Source organism: Pelobates fuscus, chromosome 12 (genome assembly GCF_036172605.1).
Source record: "Pelobates fuscus isolate aPelFus1 chromosome 12, aPelFus1.pri, whole genome shotgun sequence".
NCBI lineage: Eukaryota > Metazoa > Chordata > Amphibia > Anura > Pelobatidae > Pelobates > Pelobates fuscus.
The window spans coordinates 92252816-92273388 of NC_086328.1; the positions used below are offsets into that span (position 1 = coordinate 92252816).

The window sequence follows — 20573 nt, forward strand, 5'->3', positions numbered from 1 at the left end:
TTACACAATACTTCCAGACCAACGCTACACCAGACATCTCCCCGACGACTCTATGTTCACTCACAAGACAGTAATCCGTGGACTCCTCATAAAAACGGCCACCCGTCTAAAACGAGAACGAAGTAAACGACTAGCAGACCTCCAGACACAATTGCGCAAAATAGAACTGCGTCATAAACAAACAATCACCCACGCCACAACCAAAGAACTGAAAGACACTAGACACCTAATTAGGGAACTGATGCTTGACGGTGTCAGTAAAGAACTCTACGAAAAGTCCAACAAAATGGACACACTCCTAGCTCGAGCCCTCAGGCCCAAGACCGCAACCGCCATGATCACCGCCCTGAAAGACAAACAGGGTAAACTACTCACTACCCCAAAAGACATAAACGACGAATTCACGAACTTCTTCATGGCGGTATACAACCACTTCCCCATGCTGACAGCACATAACGAGCACTACGCTACCCTTGTAGACACATTCCTAGACCGAGCCCAGCTCCCACGCCTACCGGCAGACATAACAGCACCGCTACAAGACCCCATCCAGGAAGAGGAAATAGAAAGGGCGATCACAGGCCTGAAGGGAAACAAGGCCCCGGGTCCAGACGGATATGACGGGGCGTACTACAAAATATACAAGGAAGACTTAGTACCCCATCTAGCCAACATGTACACGCGGTGGACGGAGGGAGACGCGCCCAACCAAGACTTAGCAACGGCAAATATCATACTGATCCCCAAGCCTGGCAGAGACGACACACAGGCAGCCAACTATCGTCCAATTTCACTCATAAATTTCGACATCAAGGTCTATGCTAAAATACTTGCAAATAGACTAAATACTAACCAACTGTATACATGTGGACCAAGTGGGATTTGTACCCACTAGGCAGCTATACGAAAACACAAGACGAGCCACCGACCTTATCTGGTGGGCAGGGGAACATCGGACGCCTTCTCTGGTCCTTTCCCTGGATGCGGAGAAGGCGTTCGACAGAGTCCAATGGCACTACATGTTTGCGCTTCTGCGCAGGCTGCAGATGCCTGAATTCTATATAACAGCGGTGAAAGCCCTATACACTAACCCGAGGGCACAGACCGTGATACCAAACGCTACACCGAGACTACTTAAGCTTACAAATGGCACACGTCAGGGATGCCCCTTCTCCCCGCTCCTATTCATACTGGCCCTAGAACCCTTGCTACACCTCATAAGGACACACCAGCAGATAACGGGCATCAAAATAGCCACGGAAGAGTTCAAGGTGTCTGCGTACGCAGATGACGTACTCCTCACCCTCACTAACCCAGCCAGCTCGACCGCACACCTCCTCACACTACTAGACGACTCCAGCCAGGTATCGGGATACAAGATAAACCTCAACAAGTCGGTCGGCATGCCGCTAGGGATGACAGTGACGGATATTACAAGACTCTAACAGGCGACGAACCTAAACATATGCCCCAGACCAGTTAAATACCTAGGGGTTAAGCTAACCGCCAACCCCAATGACCTATACAAAGAGAACCACCAAAGAATCATAAACACCCTCATGAGAGATCTCGACAGGTGGCACGAAAAACCCATCTCGTGGATTGGCAGATTACACAGGGTCAAAATGAACCTCCTCCCCGACTGCTATTCATCTTCCAAGCACTCCCGATTAAGGTAACTAAGGGGGACCTAAAATCGTTGCAAACGGCGATAGACGACTTCATCTGGGCGCGCAAGCGGCACAGAATAGCAAGACAGACACTTTACACCCCCAAAAGCAAGGGCGGCCTAGGCCTGCCCAACCTCTATCTCTATTACCTCTCCGCCCAGTTAGCGCAAGTCATAGAATGGCACTCACCACCTGACAAGCACAGATGGGTAGACCTAGAAACCGGGCTCATGAATACAGACCTCCCACAATACTGGATATGGGTACCCCGCACAGACAGACCTGCACTAAGCACAACCTGCCCAGTCATCCTGAACTCCATCAGGATATGGGATGCCACAACACATAAATATGCTCTATCCCACCCGACGTCTCCCCTCACCCCATACCTCAGAAACAAAGCTTTCCCACCCGGTCTCACGGCTAGGGACTTCCGAAACATTGAGAATACGGGCATTCAGAGGTATCATCAGCTATACCAGGCGGGCACGTTCCGATCCTTTGACAACCTAAAAACGCTGACCCCCTTAAACACCAAAGACTACTTTAGGTATATCCAACTTTGCCAGAAAACCACACATTTAAAATGCTATGTAATGACAAACATATCACTGCTTACGCCTGTACCTAACTCTGCACTCAAAAATAAAGAACTAAAAAAAAAAAGTCACAAATAGCAAGACATACAGTAAACTATTTAGGCTTTGAAATCTCGAATCAAGGTCGTGGTTTGACTACGTCCTACAAAGACAAAATATTGAATATTTCTGCTCCAAAGAATTTAAAACAACTGAGGAGTATTGTTGGCCTTCTAAATTCTGCAATGTTTTTTATTCCAAACTATAAAGAACTGATAGTCTCATTAAACTCAGCCATCTCAAGAGAAATTAACAATGAACGCAATAAAATTGCTTTTGAATGGACAACAGAAAATGACAAAGCATTAAAAGCTCTTATTAATGCTGTGAATAACACATCATATCTTGCCCAACGAAACTGTGATACGAAGCTCATAGCTATAATCACATGTGCCCAACATGTAGCATATGCACATTTATATAATGATAAAGACGTGATTCCTTTATGTCTACTATCTTATGTTTTTACTAAAACTGAATTAAAATATACTCCTCTGAAAAAAGGTTTTGACAGCTATTTCGATTACATTATTAAAATTAAGAGACATAGCTCAAGGACAAAAGATTGTGTTATATATACCTGTTGCTTCACCAAATGCTCTGCAAAAACAAACAATCCCAGAAAGAAAGGCTTTAAAAAGCCGTTGGCTCAAATGGTATGCTCTGCTAGAAGATCCACAACTGACCTTTATTCATGACAAAACACTACCAACATTAGAGGATCTACCAACCTCATCAGATTCTGAAAATAAATGGGAAAGGCAGACACACCCTAATGATTTTTATAAAGCTATATTAATTATAAACAAAAACAAAAAAAAATTGCAGGTTGCGGTATTGTAAAATGTGTGCATGGACAAGTAGATCAGACTTGGTCAATACCCATAGGTGATCATTCAGCACAGTATGCCGAAATATATGCATATACACATGCAGGGCCGCCATCAGGGGGTGACAACCGTGACGGTTGTCACGGGCCCGGCGGTCCTGGGGGGCCCGGACTGCTTTGGCAGTCCAGGGCCCCACAATTACACTCTGCACATATATATAGCGATGATCGCTATATATATATGTGCAGCCGCGGGCCCCCCGGCTCCCTGTATTTGCAGAGGGGGCCCAGCGGACTGCAGGAGCACTTTCCAGCATTTGCCTGTCTCTAACTCCCGCGAGATGTGCGGTCGGTAGAGCGGTGCCATGGGTTACCATGGCAACGCTCCGCGCGACGCGCAAACCACGTCTCGCGGGAGTTAGAGACAGGGAAATGCTGGAAAGTGCTCCTGCAGTCCGCTGGGCCCCCTCTGCAAATACAGGGAGCCGGGGGGCCCCAGAATGCCATCGGACCACCAGGGATCAAAGAATCTTCCTCACTCCCTGAACCAGGTAAGAAACAGGGAGGGGGGAATAACTTTCATTACATTACATACATGCACTAGTAAACACACTAACACACACACTGCATCCACTACACTAACACACACACTGCATTCACTACACTAACACACACACTGCATCCACAACACTAACACACACACACTGCATCCACAACACTAACACACACACACTGCATCCACTACACTAACACACACACACTGCATCCACTACACTAACACACACACACTGCATCCACTACACTAACACACACACTGCATCCACTACACTAACACACACACTGCATCCACTACACTAACACACACACTGCATCCACTACACTAACACACACACTGCATCCACTACACTAACACACACACTGCATCCACTACACTAACATACACACTGCATCCACTACACTAACACACACTCTGCATCCACTACACTAACACACACACACACTGCATCCACTACACTAACACACACACTGCATCCACAACACTAACACACACTGCATCCACAACACTAACACACACACTGTATTCACTACATTAACACACACACTGCATCCACTACACTAACACACACACACACACACACACTGCATCCACTACACTAACACACACACTGCATCCACAACACTAACACACACACTGCATCCACAACACTAACACACACACTGTATTCACTACACTAACACACACACTGCATCCACTACACTAACACACACACTGCATCCACAACACTAACACACACACTGCATCCACTACACTAACACACACACTGCATCCACTACACTAACACACACACTGCATTCACTACACTAACACACACACTGCATCCACAACACTAACACACACACACTGCATCCACAACACTAACACACACACACACACACTGCATCCACTACACTGACATACACACTCTGCATCCACTACACTAACACACACACTGCATTCACTACACTAACACACACACTGCATCCACAACACTAACACACACACACTGCATCCACAACACTAACACACACACTGCATCCACTACACTAACACACACACTGCATCCACTACACTAACACACACACACTGCATCCACTACACTAACACACACACTGCATCCACTACACTAACACACACACTGCATCCACTACACTAACATACACACTGCATCCACTACACTAACACACACTCTGCATCCACTACACTAACACACACACACACTGCATCCACTACACTAACACACACACTGCATCCACAACACTAACACACACACTGCATCCACAACACTAACACACACACTGTATTCACTACATTAACACACACACACACACACACACACACTGCATCCACTACACTAACACACACACTGCATCCACAACACTAACACACACACTGCATCCACAACACTAACACACACACTGTATTCACTACACTAACACACACACTGCATCCACAACACTAACACACACACTGCATCCACTACACTAACACACACACACTGCATCCACAACACTAACACACACACTGCATCCACTACACTAACACACACACACTGCATTCACTACACTAACACACACACTGCATCCACAACACTAACACACACACACTGCATCCACAACACACACACACACACACACACACTGCATCCACTACACTGACATACACACTCTGCATCCACTACACTGACATACACACTCTGCATCCACTACACTGACATACACACTCTGCATCCACTACACTGACATACACACTCTGCATCCACTACACTGACATACACACTCTGCATCCACTACACTGACATACACACTCTGCATCCACTACACTGACATACACACTCTGCATCCACTACACTGACATACACACTCTGCATCCACTACACTGACATACACACTCTGCATCCACTACACTGACATACACACTCTGCATCCACTACACTGACATACACACTCTGCATCCACTACACTGACATACACACTCTGCATCCACTACACTGACATACACACTCTGCATCCACTACACTGACATACACACTCTGCATCCACTACACTGACATACACACTCTGCATTCACTACACTGACATACACACTCTGCATTCACTACACTGACATACACACTCTGCATTCACTACACTGACACACACTCTGCATTCACTACACTGACACACACTCTGCATTCACTACACTGACACACACTCTGCATTCACTACACTGACACACACTCTGCATTCACTACACTGACACACTCTGCATTCACTACACTGACACACACTCTGCATTCACTACACTGACACACACTCTGCATTCACTACACTGACACACACTCTGCATTCACTACACTGACACACTCTGCATTCACTACACTGACACACACTCTGCATTCACTACACTGACACACACTCTGCATTCACTATACACACAGCATCCACTACACAAACATCCTGTATTCACAGTACACACACTACATCCACCACACATTTAAACATTCTGCATTCACTATACAGAGACACTGTGTCTAAAACACACACTACATTCACTAAACACATTGCATCTAGTACACACAAAAACTACATCCACTACACAAACACACTACATCCACTACACACACTGCATCCACTACACAAACACACACTCTGCATTCACTGCACAAACAGTATCTAATACACACAAACACTACATCCATTACACACATTCTAATTCACTTCCACTATACACACCACATTCAGTCCTGCATCATTGTCTGCGGACTAGGTAAGAGTCCTGTGGGCGGACTCGTGGGCGGGCCTGGGGGGATGGGGCAGGGGGGCCCAGACCTTGTGCTTTGTCAGGGGCCCCAAAATATCTGGTGGCGGCCCTGTACACATGCTTTAAAGGAAAGTTTGTCAATAGTGGGGACGGTTTTGATAGTGAAAGACTCAGCTTATCTCGCAAGATCCACTGTACAAGACCTCTCAGTCTGGCGCTCAAATGGTTTTCTTACAGTACAACGTAAACCGTTGAAACATATTTCTTTGTGGAAACAAATTGATGCAAATTTGCAAAAGAAACCTGACATTGAAATTGTGTATGAACCTGCACACAGGAAGTTAGGTTCTTCACCTCATACAGTTGGTAACCAGCTGGCAGACACTTTGGCGCAAAGTGTCAGCCACAGCTATTCTGTTAATGTGGTCACTAGATCACAGAAACATACCCTTTCTCTCAAAATAGATACAGAGTTAAATGATTGCCTGGATAAGTCAGACTTAATCCATCTGGCTATCCTACCAAATACTCCTTTCATCTAGAAGGGGTTGATTGTATAGTAACCATTAATGGTAATAACTTCATTGTTCCCCCTGTAAAAGAGAGGGAAAAACTTGCCCTAGAGGCGCATTCGGGATTAGGACAAGCTCATTTGGGTAGAAATAATGTACTTATTACTCTGAAAAAAAAAATACTGGTGGCCCAATATGAGAAGGACTGTTGTTCATGTTATTGGTAATTGTAAGCAATGCTTATTAGTGAATAGACCGAATCATTCAGTCGTACCATTTATTGAAAAATCAATACCCAATGTACCTTTTGAATTGTTATATATTGATCATATTGGACCATTGCCACCATCACATGGTTATAAATATGTTTAGTATGTGTTGATGCATGTACTAGGTTTACTTGGTTATACCCTTTGCGAAGTGGGACCTCTAATACCACGATTGCTAGTCTCACTTCCTTAGTATGCATTGGTAAACCTAGGACCATCCAATCAGATGGTGGTCCTGCATTTACTGCAAAAGAAATCCAGAACTGGGCAACCTCGTTTGGGTTACTTTGGGAAATCAGTGCCCCCAACCACCCCCAAAGTTGTGGGGTTGTAGAACGGAAAAATGCTGAGGTAAAAAGACTATTAACCAAGTTGCTAGTTGCTCGCCCCACAAAGTGGTATCCACTTATTCCTATAGCACAATTGGGCGTTAACAACATGCCTAATACTACTAATGGTAAAACTCCATATGAAATGTTGTATGGTGTCCCTTGTAACACAACTTTTACTGAACATATTTCTGCACCAGGGAGTTTAGAACAGCTTTTTCTGTGAGAGGAAATTAGAGAATTGTTTTCTCGACCCACGATGCACCACAATCTGTCAACTCCTACTTGGGTTCCTACTGTTGGCCAGTTCGAGAGAGGGTCCATACAATACGCCCCCTGCGACCACGCTGGAAAAAGCCTGTGAAAATTGTGACGATTCTAAATCCGAGAACTTTTATTACGGAGAACAAACAAGGCCAACAGAGAAAAGTAAGCATTGATAATTTAAAACCAAGCATTTCCAAAATGTCCACAGAGCCATTGACCCTGACACAATAGATACTGTCGAAGGAAGCAAGGGAAACCCAAAAGAGAATGGAAAAGCAACCCATCTCACAGCCTCGCAATAGACTAACTCATGACCAGATAATTGTAAATGCAAAGGAGAAGGATCTACGGATAGACGATAATATATTTACAATTGATATGGAAGAATTGGAACATGAATCATCATTACCAGAAAAACAGACTGTACAAAAATTATGGAATACAGTAAGAAACTGGGGCCTCCTAGACTCCCACATCACACTCTTTCCAAGTCAATCAGAAAAACAGACTGTAACGGACCGTTTCAGCATATGAGGGGTTAAAATCCGTTTAGGCGATAATCCCCTTTTCTCAGAAAGGCACAGCTACTGCAGAACATCAAAACTCACGAATTGGCTATAGGCGAATACATCAAACTCCCGAACTGCATACCAGGGAATAAGATAGCACTCCAAGCTGGAACCTCATGAATAGCTGCTAGCAGATGAATAGAAAAAGCAGACATCAGCTTACACTCCTAGCAGTCAATCTCCAACAGCATACAGTGAATCCCCCCAAGAACAAGACAAGGCTCCGTTTTGAAGGTCAAGCAGTGGTCTGAGGTGCTGGGGCACCCAGCCTGGTTTTTATTACATGAGTACACATACAGGCCACACCCAGGGGGAGGCATAAAATAACCAATGACATAGATGTTACATCCCACACATCCCCCTCCCCTTAGTGTGACACATAATCCCATTATGCATACAGTTCAAAATATACTTTTACACAACTTTCATAACTTTAAAACCATACATCACATTCACATAAAAATACATATTCACAATCAATCCATTCGGGGGAACAACATACTCAAAAATTGCATGAATCAGACCAGGGGTTCAAAAGTTAGTAAAAGTATCTTTTGGGCCCTGGCTTGCAGCATGGCAAAATCTGGCTCAAACAGAAGAAAAACATCCCCACAATGCATCCCGGTTTCCTCCCTTCTGCCCTGGAGATAATTGGAGAAGTAATCCAATTATCCAGGACTAGAGGCAGACTCCATTAACCACATGGTTGCAAAACGACATAAAACACTTTAAAATACATAAAGTCACATTTTACACATAACACACAGACATTTCACATATCCCCAGATAGCTCAGGTCTGAGTGCACATTATTAGGTGAATGGCACTCAGACCAACCGAATACAGTTTAATCGCCATAGAGCCAAAGACTTTAATCACACGAATAGGCTCCATGGCATAGCTATCTGGGTTACCACAGCTCACACAGGGCAAGTACCAAATGACCCCACTGTATGTAAAGGGCCAGAATGAGTGACATACACTCTGGTATGGCCGAATACTGTTTTTAAAGGGCCCAATCTCCCAGGGCCATAGTCCAAAGGCAGCAGGCGGGCAATCAGGCTCCTCCAAAACAATGTGGCGAGATTGGTTCCGTCACACAGACTGTACAAAAATTATGGAATACAGTAAGAAACTGGGGCCTCTTAGACTCCCACATCACACTCTTTCCAAGTCAATCACATTTTCTTTTAGCTTTCTACTTTTCCGTGGAAAACTGTGGATGTGCACAATGAAATACAGGGATCTATTTATTAACCAGTGAAAAGTGCTTTGTTCCATACATAACTACTCAATTTCTACCACAATTCTATTTTAATCTATTCTCCAAGTTACCTATATTCACAACATGGTGAAAACATTGCAATTCCACCATCAGGAGTATTAGCCATTCATTAAACAAACTTCACTGTCTTAGAAAAGTCTACGGATTGATTGAAAAAAAAAAACCTTTTGTTAAAAGACACTTGCCACCTGCTAACCAATCTCACAGAGGAAGGAACACTTTCCATTTTTATTTTGGAAAATAGAACTCAAGCTTGATTGTTCCATGCATCTGATAATTACAGAGGTAACTTAGCCAGGAGTCAACGCATCACAAGTTGGAATGTTGGAATCAATCCACTGGGATACATTCTGTTGAATTTCATTTATCTCCTAGATACATATATTCACAACATGCTGAAGATATTGCAATTCAGCCTTTGGAATGCCCATATGCGCCACTTATTAAACAAACCTCACTGTCCTGAAAATATCTATGGATTGACCTGTCCGGCACGGTGGTCTCAAGGCTACGTTCGGGTTGTACGCATCTGTGGCGGCCAGTGTTTGGTTTCTGCTATCGGCGGTCATTTTTATTTAAAACGCTAAATTTTGAACTGTGCGCATCAAGAGATGCCAGCTACCTCCTTGCTTATCTTTGTCTTTCATCAAGTGGATTTTGAAGAGGAAAACTGACTTTTCGTGCTCATTGCCTCTCAATTACTAATCTCATACAAAAAAGACGCATTCATGTGTTTTCTTTCAAGACGTGCAAGAGAAAAATGCAGATCTTCTAAATTCTACACTATGGACTAAAAAGACATAGCTATTGGGCTGCCTTCCTTGTTAGTAGAGCTGAGGGACTAAAGTAGGATATGACAGAAGTTCCATTTGTCGCTCTCCAAGCTGTCTGCGATAGCCGGCGCTCACTTGCCGGTCAAGCACAAGCCAGTCAGGATGGCCGAGCGGTCTAAGGTCGCAGTCTCCTCGGGAGGCGTGGGTTCGAATCCCACTTCTGACATTACTGCTTTATTTATTGCTCAAAGCAACCGCGATCTATCGTTAGCATGCTTGGTATCGCTAGCTACATTACAACTAATTGGATGACGATATATTGCTGCTGCTCTAGGTGTGTTCTCCAATTGTTTCTTTTCCCAGCAACATATTTCAGAGAAGCAAACTGGCTATGTCCTTCAAGAGAAATATTTTCTCTTCCTACCAGATTAATTAACCTTGGTTTTCCTTGCAAGTTGGATGACGACGTTCCACATGTGGAGTTTTGACACCCCCCCAAAGAAGGTTGAATCAGGGCTCCATAGCTCAGGGGTTAGAGCACTGGTCTTGTAAACCAGGGGTCGTGAATTCAAATCTCACTGGGGCCTCTTAGACTCCCACATCACACTCTTTCCAAGTCAATCACATTTTATTTTAGCTTTCTACTTTTCCGTGGAAAACTGTGGATGTGCACAATGAAATACAGGGATCTATTTATTAACCAGTGAAAAGTGCTTTGTTCCATACATAACTACTCAATTTCTACCACAATTCTACTTTAATCTATTCTCCAAGTTACCTATATTCACAACATGTTGAAAACATTGCAATTCCACCATCAGGAGTATTAGCCATTCATTAAACAAACCTCACTGTCTTAGAAAAGTCTACGGATTTATTGGAAAAAAAAACTTTTGTTAAAAGACACTTGCCACCTTCTAACCAATCTCACAGATGAAGGAACACTTTCCATTTTTATTTTGGAAAATAGAACTCAAGCTTGAATGTTCCATGCATCTGATAATTACAGAGGTAACTTAGCCAGGAGTCAACGCATCACAAGTTGGAATGTTGGAATCAATCCACTGGGATACATTCTGTTTAATTTCAATTTTATAACATGACAGGAGGCTTCGTATTTGCTTAAGTCTCTCTTTACTAGAACTCCACAGCAGCACAGAAAAACAACCAATCAGAAAAAAGTTAGGTACTATAAAACTCCCCTCCCCATGCATCATTTCCTCTTTCTTTGCTGCTCCGCACCAGTACAGGTCAGAGTACCTCTGCCTCCTGCTTATAGTGGGTGGCTTTGGGTTTTGCTCTTATTTTCAGTATTTTATTTTCTATATTTTAGATTACCCTTGTGGGATTTAATCTATGTCCAGTTGTTTGTTTTGCCCTGGTTAGATGTATTCTTTTCTATTCTGTTATATATCCTTGTGGGATTTTATTCATATATACTGGTATATATCTTTGTGGGTTTTTTATCCCAATATACTGTTATGTATCTGTGTGGGTTTTTATCCCAATATACTGTTATATATATCTGTGTGGATTTTTACTCCTATATACTGTTAGATATCTGTGTGGGTTTTTACTCCTATAGACTGTTATATATCTGTGTGGGTTTTTTACTCCTATATACTGTTATATATCTGTGTGGGTTTTTACTCCTATATACTGTTATATATCTGTGTGGGTTTTTACTCCTATATACTGTTATATATCTGTGTGGGTTTTTAATCCAATGTACTGTTATATATCTTTGTGGGGTTTTCTTAATGCCTGCTCTTCAGGCTTTCACTGTATTTTCCCTTATTTGTGTATGTTTTGTGGGGGCTTTGGGGTCCTTGCTGTCTTTTCCTTAGACTTGTGCCCCCTCCCTGTCCGTTTCACTTTTCTTTGTTTGCCTGCCTTGCCTGGCGCTGTGCGTGCCGCTCGGGGGCTTCAGGAGGCTGACTACTCCTGCCTCCTTCGACCCCGAGCTCCGGGACCGCGGAGTTTCATCTCCGGCGGTCCCATGTGGTTTCCCGGTCGCGGGGGCACTCGCGTACGCAACACGAGTACCCAGTGGCCGGATCTTCTTCCCCACGTGGCCGCGGCCGCCTCCGCCCGTGGACCGCGTGTGTCCGACCGGGTGGGGGAGAGCCCGACCGGGAGGGAGTGCGACCGCTCGCGGTCCCTCCCTCGTCGGTGCATTACTTGTGGGAGGTCTGCCTCCACCAGCTCAGCGTCTTCCACTGCACGTCAGTTTTTGCTTTGGGGGACCTAATGCAGCTTTGAGCTGACACCTTCTACATGGGACATTATTTGACTTTTCCATGAGTTCTTCTATATCCAGGTGTATGTATGTGTGGGTGTATGTATTTGTATATATATGTAGATAGGTGTGTGTGTGTGGATGTTGAGATATGTGTATATCTGATATCCTTTTCTGGATTGTAGTACAGCCTATAGACAGTATCCATTTAATGCTCTGTCTGTGACACAGACCTTATTTTACCACTGGCTCCTTACTTCTTACTCTTACTTCCAGTGGGAACCTGTGCCCTGCATACACCATATCTACTGTATCAGGGACCTACGTCTGACCCCCTTTTTCGCATGGTACACCAGACCCTATTATGGCAAACAGATTGCTGCGCGTTTTGCTGCCAGTGTACATCACGGATTGTTGGGTGTTTTACTGACAGTTATATCACAGATTACTGTGTGTTTTCATGACTGTGTATATCACAGTTTGCTGTGTGTTTGCTGATGTATATCACAGTTTCCTGGGAGTTTTACTGACAGTGTAGATCACGGATTGCTGTGAATTGCAGACGGATACTATACTATATTTTCAGATATGATGATGGTATCTATATCGATGATGGAAACATCAAACAGATCTGTGTGTGCAGATGCATTCCAATTCACAGTTTAAGGAGAGTATCGCTCATGTAGCTTACTTTCGTGGACGGGGTAATCACTGAAACTACTTCCGCTTATAACAATACAGCTGGGATACCGCTATTTGCCTGCTGGGCATTCAGGGACCGCCAGTCCCGGTTCGAGTTTATTCTCACGGCATTACGCTGTCTAAAAGGGTTGACGTCTATGTCAAGGTGCTCTGAGGATCTACAAAATTTTGGGGGAACTCTACCCTAGCTCAGAGGTCCCCATTACTCTTCCAAGACCCATGGTAAAGCGCTGTGGATTTGGGTAGCGCTATATAAATAACAGATACTCATAGGATATAATATTCAACCCAGGATTGGCCTGCTATGTCTGTGCCCATATGAACGGCCTGCTATGTCTGTGCCCATAAGAACGGCCTGCTATGTCTGTGCCCTTAAGAACGGCCTGCTATGTCTGTGCCCATAAGAAAGGCCTGCTATGTCTGTGCCCGCGCGCACGGGATCCGGATGGTCAGTTGATAGTTTTTCCATCGTTTTTCCGTAGATTGCACTCAGCCTTCTGCTGATACTCATATTTGGTTTACCCTCTAGTTGGTCACCCTGAGTCTCTAGGGACCCTAGCTTGGATCACAGGAGGGTGCGGCCCTCCATCTCTTCAATCCGAGAATATTTTATCTGCTGGAGCAGAGAGCGAACCCCTCTCAGATACGGAACCGGACACTGATTTGTTATTAGAGGGCGCAGCCCTCCCTCAACCTCAGCCAGAGACTGAGCTGGATACAGGGGTCATGTTTGGAGGAAACATTCTCATAGAGAGGAACGGTCACGGATGCAGACTCTACTGTTTGGTTATTTACGGGTGCGGCCCGCTCAGGCTATCAGCCGGACGTTAGCACGTTATTTGATCACATTAGTAGAGAGAGCGGATCTCTCATACACTCGACGCTCTACGGTGCCATCCATTTGTTCAGCACTCAGACTTGTAAGCAAGTCATCGCTGACTACATGGAGGGGTGTCCCTCCTGCATTCAAGTAGATCTGACGTCCGTGCTACTGATTTCGATATAGAGGACTGCCTGGTCATGCAAGATATCCATATTTGGACTGGATCCCTCTAGTCTATCTCCTGTCATGGAGGGATATTCTCACAGAGGTATATCGAGGGGTGACTCCCACTTATTTTATACACATTCCTGGACATGGTTCGACTATCGGATGGAACTCAGGTATTATGTGAGTGCAGGTTTGGGTATATTCTGCACCATAAAAACAGAGGATTGCTTTCTGTTTTTGGATATCCAGACCGTTGTGTTCAACTGCTCAGACAGTTTCTCCCGTATTTAGGTGGCAGGAGATACGGGGACCTTCATGGAGCAAACGGGCTCTGCCTTGCTCGGGTAACAGGTTTAAGGAGGGCCTATTACCCGCTCTGAAGGTAAAAACCGTACCTATGGTTCACATGGTAAGACCGGAACACCCGGTTTGTCTTGACCTCCCCGGTCATCAGATCTTGGGATGAGATGGCAGGACTGCCCCGTCTCCTCGAAACGCATACCTGGTGATCAGGGTTCGGAGATGGGGGACCCTCCGTCTATACTCTAGTTATTCCTCACGGGAGCCGTTTTTGTTGGATTCGCGCTGCCCTACTTTTCACCTATCGTCGAGGAGACCTACGAGACCTTATGGTGGTACCTGGTATACCCCGTCTCCTACACAGACAGCTTTCACTCTTGGACGGGGGCGTTTCTAGATGGGAATCTGCGTTCCTGTTTGCACTTCCCATTCCTTTGAAGATTTCTGGGATTCCCTATTCCCAGAATACTCGACCACCGTTCCTCCACTCAAGTTCAGTTCGGAACCCTGAATGGACGTTCTTTGGAGCCTTTTCTCTACGACGTCCGAAGTTTACACAGTCCGTTTGGAATGTTGGAATCACTTAGTATACGGCTGTTTTGGCCACACTCTCGCCTGCATTATGAATTTATGCTCGGATGAGTCACCCCACCGGTTAGGACAGGAAGGTACGAAAGATCCTCCTCGGTTGCTATTGCGATTTTGGTGGTGGTCTTCGGTGCATTCCTTGAGATTGGAGATCTCCCTGCAAGGCCGCATCGCCGAATGGCCCTGGCACGATCGGAGGAGCCGCCTTACGGGTCATGAGTTGAGACTTGGTGTCAGTTTTCTTCTCGCGACCCTAGGTCCTAGATCGGATTTCGAAGTTATACAACTACAGGAATGTGGCTAATAGGTCAGCTTACCAGCTCATGGACCGACTTCTAGGAAACAGGTTGCTACACCATGTACAATGGATTTACCGACGGAAGGTGCTTTTTTTCCGTATTTGAGATACTTCGTCGGGTGGCATCTTCTTTGACCCGCCGGCTGTCATTTATCGTATTGGAATGTCCAATTAGGATTACTCTGATATTTCCTGGAATAATTACCAGCGACACAAACAGCGTTGGATTGGTGAACTGAGCGTTGAAACAGCAAATACGAAGCCTCCTGTCATGTTATAAAATTGTAGATTATGCTAGCTTTAGTGTACCTATAATCTTAATTTTATTAATGACAGGAGGCGAGTATTTCCCACCCATTCTTGTCCCTCCCTTGTTTAATGTTATAGTTTAGATTATCAGGTAAGTATGCAACCCTGTTTGTTATCTCTGCTACCTGTCGCTTGTTCCTTATGTCCGTTTTTTTCCATAAGTAGGGTTGGGATATTTACATATTAGGTTAATTTGGTTGCTACATCGGGTACCTACATGTTTATTCTGAGTACATTTCATTGGATAATCAACCTGTTCGATTCTGTTTTTCTCTCGTTTCAGTTTACAGTCCATCTACACTATCTAGTTTGACGGTTACACTTGGATGGTGGACATCGTTATATTCATCGTATCTAGGACTTCGTTTCTTCCCCATGATGTTCTCTGCCTTTTTATTCTGTTTTGTCGCAGCTTGAAAGAGGAAATGATGCATGGGGAGGGGAGTTTTATAGTACCTAACTTTTTTCTGATTGGTTGTTTTTCTGTGCTGCTGTGGAGTTCTAGTAAAGAGAGACTTAAGCAAATACTCGCCTCCTGTCATTAATAAAATTAAGATTATAGGTACACTAAAGCTAGCATAATCTACAATTATCTCCTAGATACATATATTCACAACATGCTGAAGATATTGCAATTCAGCCTTTGGAATGCCCATATGCGCCACTTATTAAACAAACCTCACTGTCCTGAAAAAATCATGGATTGACCTGTCCGGCACGGTGGTCTCAAGGCTACGTTCGGGTTGTACGCCTCTGTGGCGGCCAGTGTTTGGTTTCTGCTATCGGCGGTCATTTTTATTTGAAATGCTAAATTTTGAACTGTGCGCATCAAGAGATGCCAGCTACCTCCTTGCTTATCTTTGTCTTTCATCAAGTGGATTTTGAAGAGGAAAACCGACTTTTCGTGCTCATTGCCTCTCAATTACTAATCTCATACAAAAAAGACGCATTCATGTGTTTTCTTTCAAGACGTGCAAGAGAAAAATGCAGATCTTCTAAATTCTACACTATGGACTAAAAAGACATAGCTATTGGGCTGCCTTCCTTGTTAGTAGAGCTGAGGGACTAAAGTAGGTGTGGCGAAACCAACCTCGCCACTGGGCCCTGGACAAGCCTGTTTGCTAGCCTCCTACTTGCTGACTATGGCCCCTGGGTTATTTGGGGCATATTGTACTTTATATTGCTGCAACTGGCCCTTTTAAAATCATCGATGGACATATTGGGACTTTTTGGGATTGTGGCGAAACCGACCTCGCCACGTGTCCTTGGAGGGGGCCGATTGCCCGCCTCTTGCCTTTGGACTATGGACCAGACTTTATGGGAATGTGATACCCCAGATAGCTATACCATGGAGCCTATTCATAATGAAAGACTATGGGAAAGACTTTAGCTCCATGGCAATTGTACTGTGTGAGTAGGATCTGCGTGCTATTCGGTAGTTTTGTGCGCGCAGATCCCAGCTATCTGGGGATAGGTGAAATGTCTGTGTGTTATGTGTAAAAGGTGAATTTATGTATTTTAAAGTGTTTTACTGTCTTTGTGTCCCCATGTGCTTAATGGAGTCTGTCTTTGTGCTGGGAGATAATTGGATTACTTCTCCAGCACAGAGAAGGCCCTGGAAAGCTAGGGGTTTTAAAAGATACTTTTAGTAACTTTTGAACCCCTGGTCTGATCCATGCCATTTTTTAATATGTTGTTCCCCTGAATGGATTGATTGTGGATATGTAATTTTATAACATGACAGGAGGCTTCGTATTTGCTTAAGTCTCTCTTTACTAGAACTCCACAGCAGCACAGAAAAACCACCAATCAGAAAAAAGTTAGGTACTATAAAACTCCCCTCCCCATGCATTATTTCCTCTTTCTTTGCTGCTTCGCATCAGTACAGGTCAGAGTACCACTGCCTCCTGCTAATATTAGTTGGTGGCTTTGGGTTTTATTATGATTTATTTAGGGTGTATATTTGTTATTTTAGTCATGTTGTTTTGCTTATATATATATTGTATTTTCATGTATATATTTTATGTTATAGCATTTAGTTATACCTATATTATTTTCCGTTTTTACTTTTATTTCTGCTTCTGGATTTCTGCCTGTTTTTTTGCTCTTTTCCCCTGTGTCTTTGGGGATGTTTGTGGTATTTGGGGGGCCCCTGGGGATTCCTGTTGTTTGTTTCCCCCCCCTCTCCACTCCCTGGCGCCATTCTATTAGTTTCCCTCCCCTGTGGGGATGCGGGCGCTCTGCTCGGGTGTCAGGAGACTAGCCGCTTGGCTGCCTCCTCTGACTCCGCTCTGGTGTGAGACTGCCGGCGCCCGGGGTTCCTCGCAGTCAGACGCGAGCACCCCGCGACCGGGTCTGCTAACGCACGTGGCCGCCTCGCCGCGGCCGGGTTTTCTTTCAGCCTCGTGGATCCGACCGGCTGGAGAAAGGGGTGCCTGCTCACGGCCCCTCCTCCTTCCACGGTCGGATCTCTGCGTTTGTTGCCCTGCTAAGATTCCCCGGCGGGTCTCAGCAGGTTTACCACAATTCCACATATATCACTATAGTTTATTTAGTGTAGATCTCACAGCTTGCTGTGAGCTTTAGGGCTTTTTATAGGTCAGACTTCTGGTTTCCTATGACAGTTTTTTATTTTCTGGCTGTGTATTTGTCTCACAGTGTATATGAGATTACTATGCGTTTTTCTCTCAGTGTATATGAGATTACTATGCGTTTTTCTCTCAGTGTATATGAGATTACTAGGTGTTTTTCTGACAGTGCATATCAGATTACTATGTGTTTGTCTGACAGTGTATATGAGCTAGCTGTGTGTTTTCTGACTATATTTATCAGATTACTATGTGTTTTTCTGACAGTGTATATATGATAGCTGTGTGTTTTTCTGATTATGTATATCAGATTATTATGTGTTTTTCTCACTGTGTATATGAGGTTGCTAGGTGTTTTTCTGACTGTGTATGAGATTACTGGGTGTTTTTCTGACTGGGTATATGAGATTATTAAGTGTTTTTCTGACAGTATATATGAGACTACTGTGTGTTTTTCTGACTGGGTATGTGAGATTATTATATGTTTTTCTGTCAGTGTATATCAGATTACTATGTGTTTTCTGACAGTGTATATCACAGATTGCTGGGTGTTTTTTACTGACAGTGTATATCGCAGATTGCTGCGTGTTTTTACGGACAGTGTATATCACATATTGCGGTGAGTTTGACTGCTGTGTATATCTCAGGATACTGTAGTTTTGCTGACAGTGTATATCACAGATTCCTGTGAGTTACAGGTATTGTGAGCTTGGATTAGTGTGCCTCGCAGTATATAGCTTTTCGGGTCCAGCTATGGGGTCTCTGAGGAGACTACTCTGGTATGAACTCACTGTCCATGGCATACATATAGTGTTAACAGACCTGGATCTGGAATACCAGTCTACATTGATTCTATTCAATATTTTCAGATATGATGATGATGGTATCTATATTTACGATTGAGACATCAAACAGATCTGTGTGAGCTTGTGCATACCAATTCACAGTTTAAGGAGAGTATCGCTCTATGTATCCTACTTTCATGGACATGGTAATCACTGTGACAACTTCCGCTTATACCAATACAGCTGGGATAACGCTATTTGCCTGCTGGGCATTTAGGGACTGCCAGTCCCGGTTCAAGTTACTCAGACAGCATTACGCTGTCTAAAAGGGTTGATTGTATAAGGGTCCTATGTCACAAGATGCCCTGAGGATCTACAATTTTGGGGACCTCTACCCGAACTCAGAGGTCCTCGTTACTCATTCGATACCCACTGTAATGCGCTACAGAATTGGAAGGCGCTGTATATAAATACATGTTATTAATAATATTGGTATCACTCAACCCATTGATTGGCCTGCTATGTCTGTGCCCCATTGATTGGCCTGCTATGTCTGTGCCCATAAGAATGGCCTGCTATGTCTGTGCCCACAAGAATGGCCTGCTATGTCTGTGCCCACAAGAATGGCCTGCTATGTCTGTGCCCACAAGAATGGCCTGCTATGTCTGTGCCCGTAAGAACGGCCTGCTATGTCTGTGCCCATGAGAATGGCCTGCTATGTCTATACCCATAAGAACGGCCTACTATGTCTGTGCCCATAAGAACAGCCTACTATGTCTGTGCCCATAAGAACGGCCTGCTATGTCTGTGCCCATAAGAACGGCCTGCTATGTCTGTGCCCATAAGAACGGCCTGCTATGTCTGTGCCCATAAGAACGGCCTACTATGTCTGTGCCCATTAAAACGGCCTGCTATGCCTGTGCCCCATCGAATAGCCTGCTATGTTGGTGCCTACTTGATGGCCTGCTATGTATGCGACTATTTGCTTGGCTACCTTTCCGTGTCCATTCGTTTGGTCTGCTGGGCCTGTGCCCTACTGATGGGCCTACACTGTTGGTACCGATCCCCTTTTGGCCGCCGGCCTGGGGTAATTTCACTGAGGATAACCCTGAGCCCACCAGTGACATGGAGGTAGGCAGGTGTCCAGACAAACACCATTGCCATAGTGTTCGAGAGGACACAAGTATACGGCCATCTGAGTATGGTGGGAAGGGTGAAAGCCCTAAACCTCAGGCCTGGAGGGCTAAGTTTCTTATGAAGACCCCGGACACATCCACGTTTTCCTCCAAACCGGTGACGGTGCATCTCCAAGGAGAACTTCGCACAAGCAAGGACCGGTACTCAGACTCCTAC

General features: G+C 44.5%; 1 non-coding gene across 1 annotated transcript; it reads left to right on the top strand.

Moving 5' to 3' along the window:
- The first annotated feature begins 10934 nt into the window (after positions 1-10934).
- On the top strand, positions 10935-11007 carry TRNAT-UGU (transfer RNA threonine (anticodon UGU)). The gene has a single exon. It is a non-coding gene; the product is annotated as a tRNA-Thr (tRNA).
- Positions 11008-20573: the final 9566 nt, after the last annotated feature.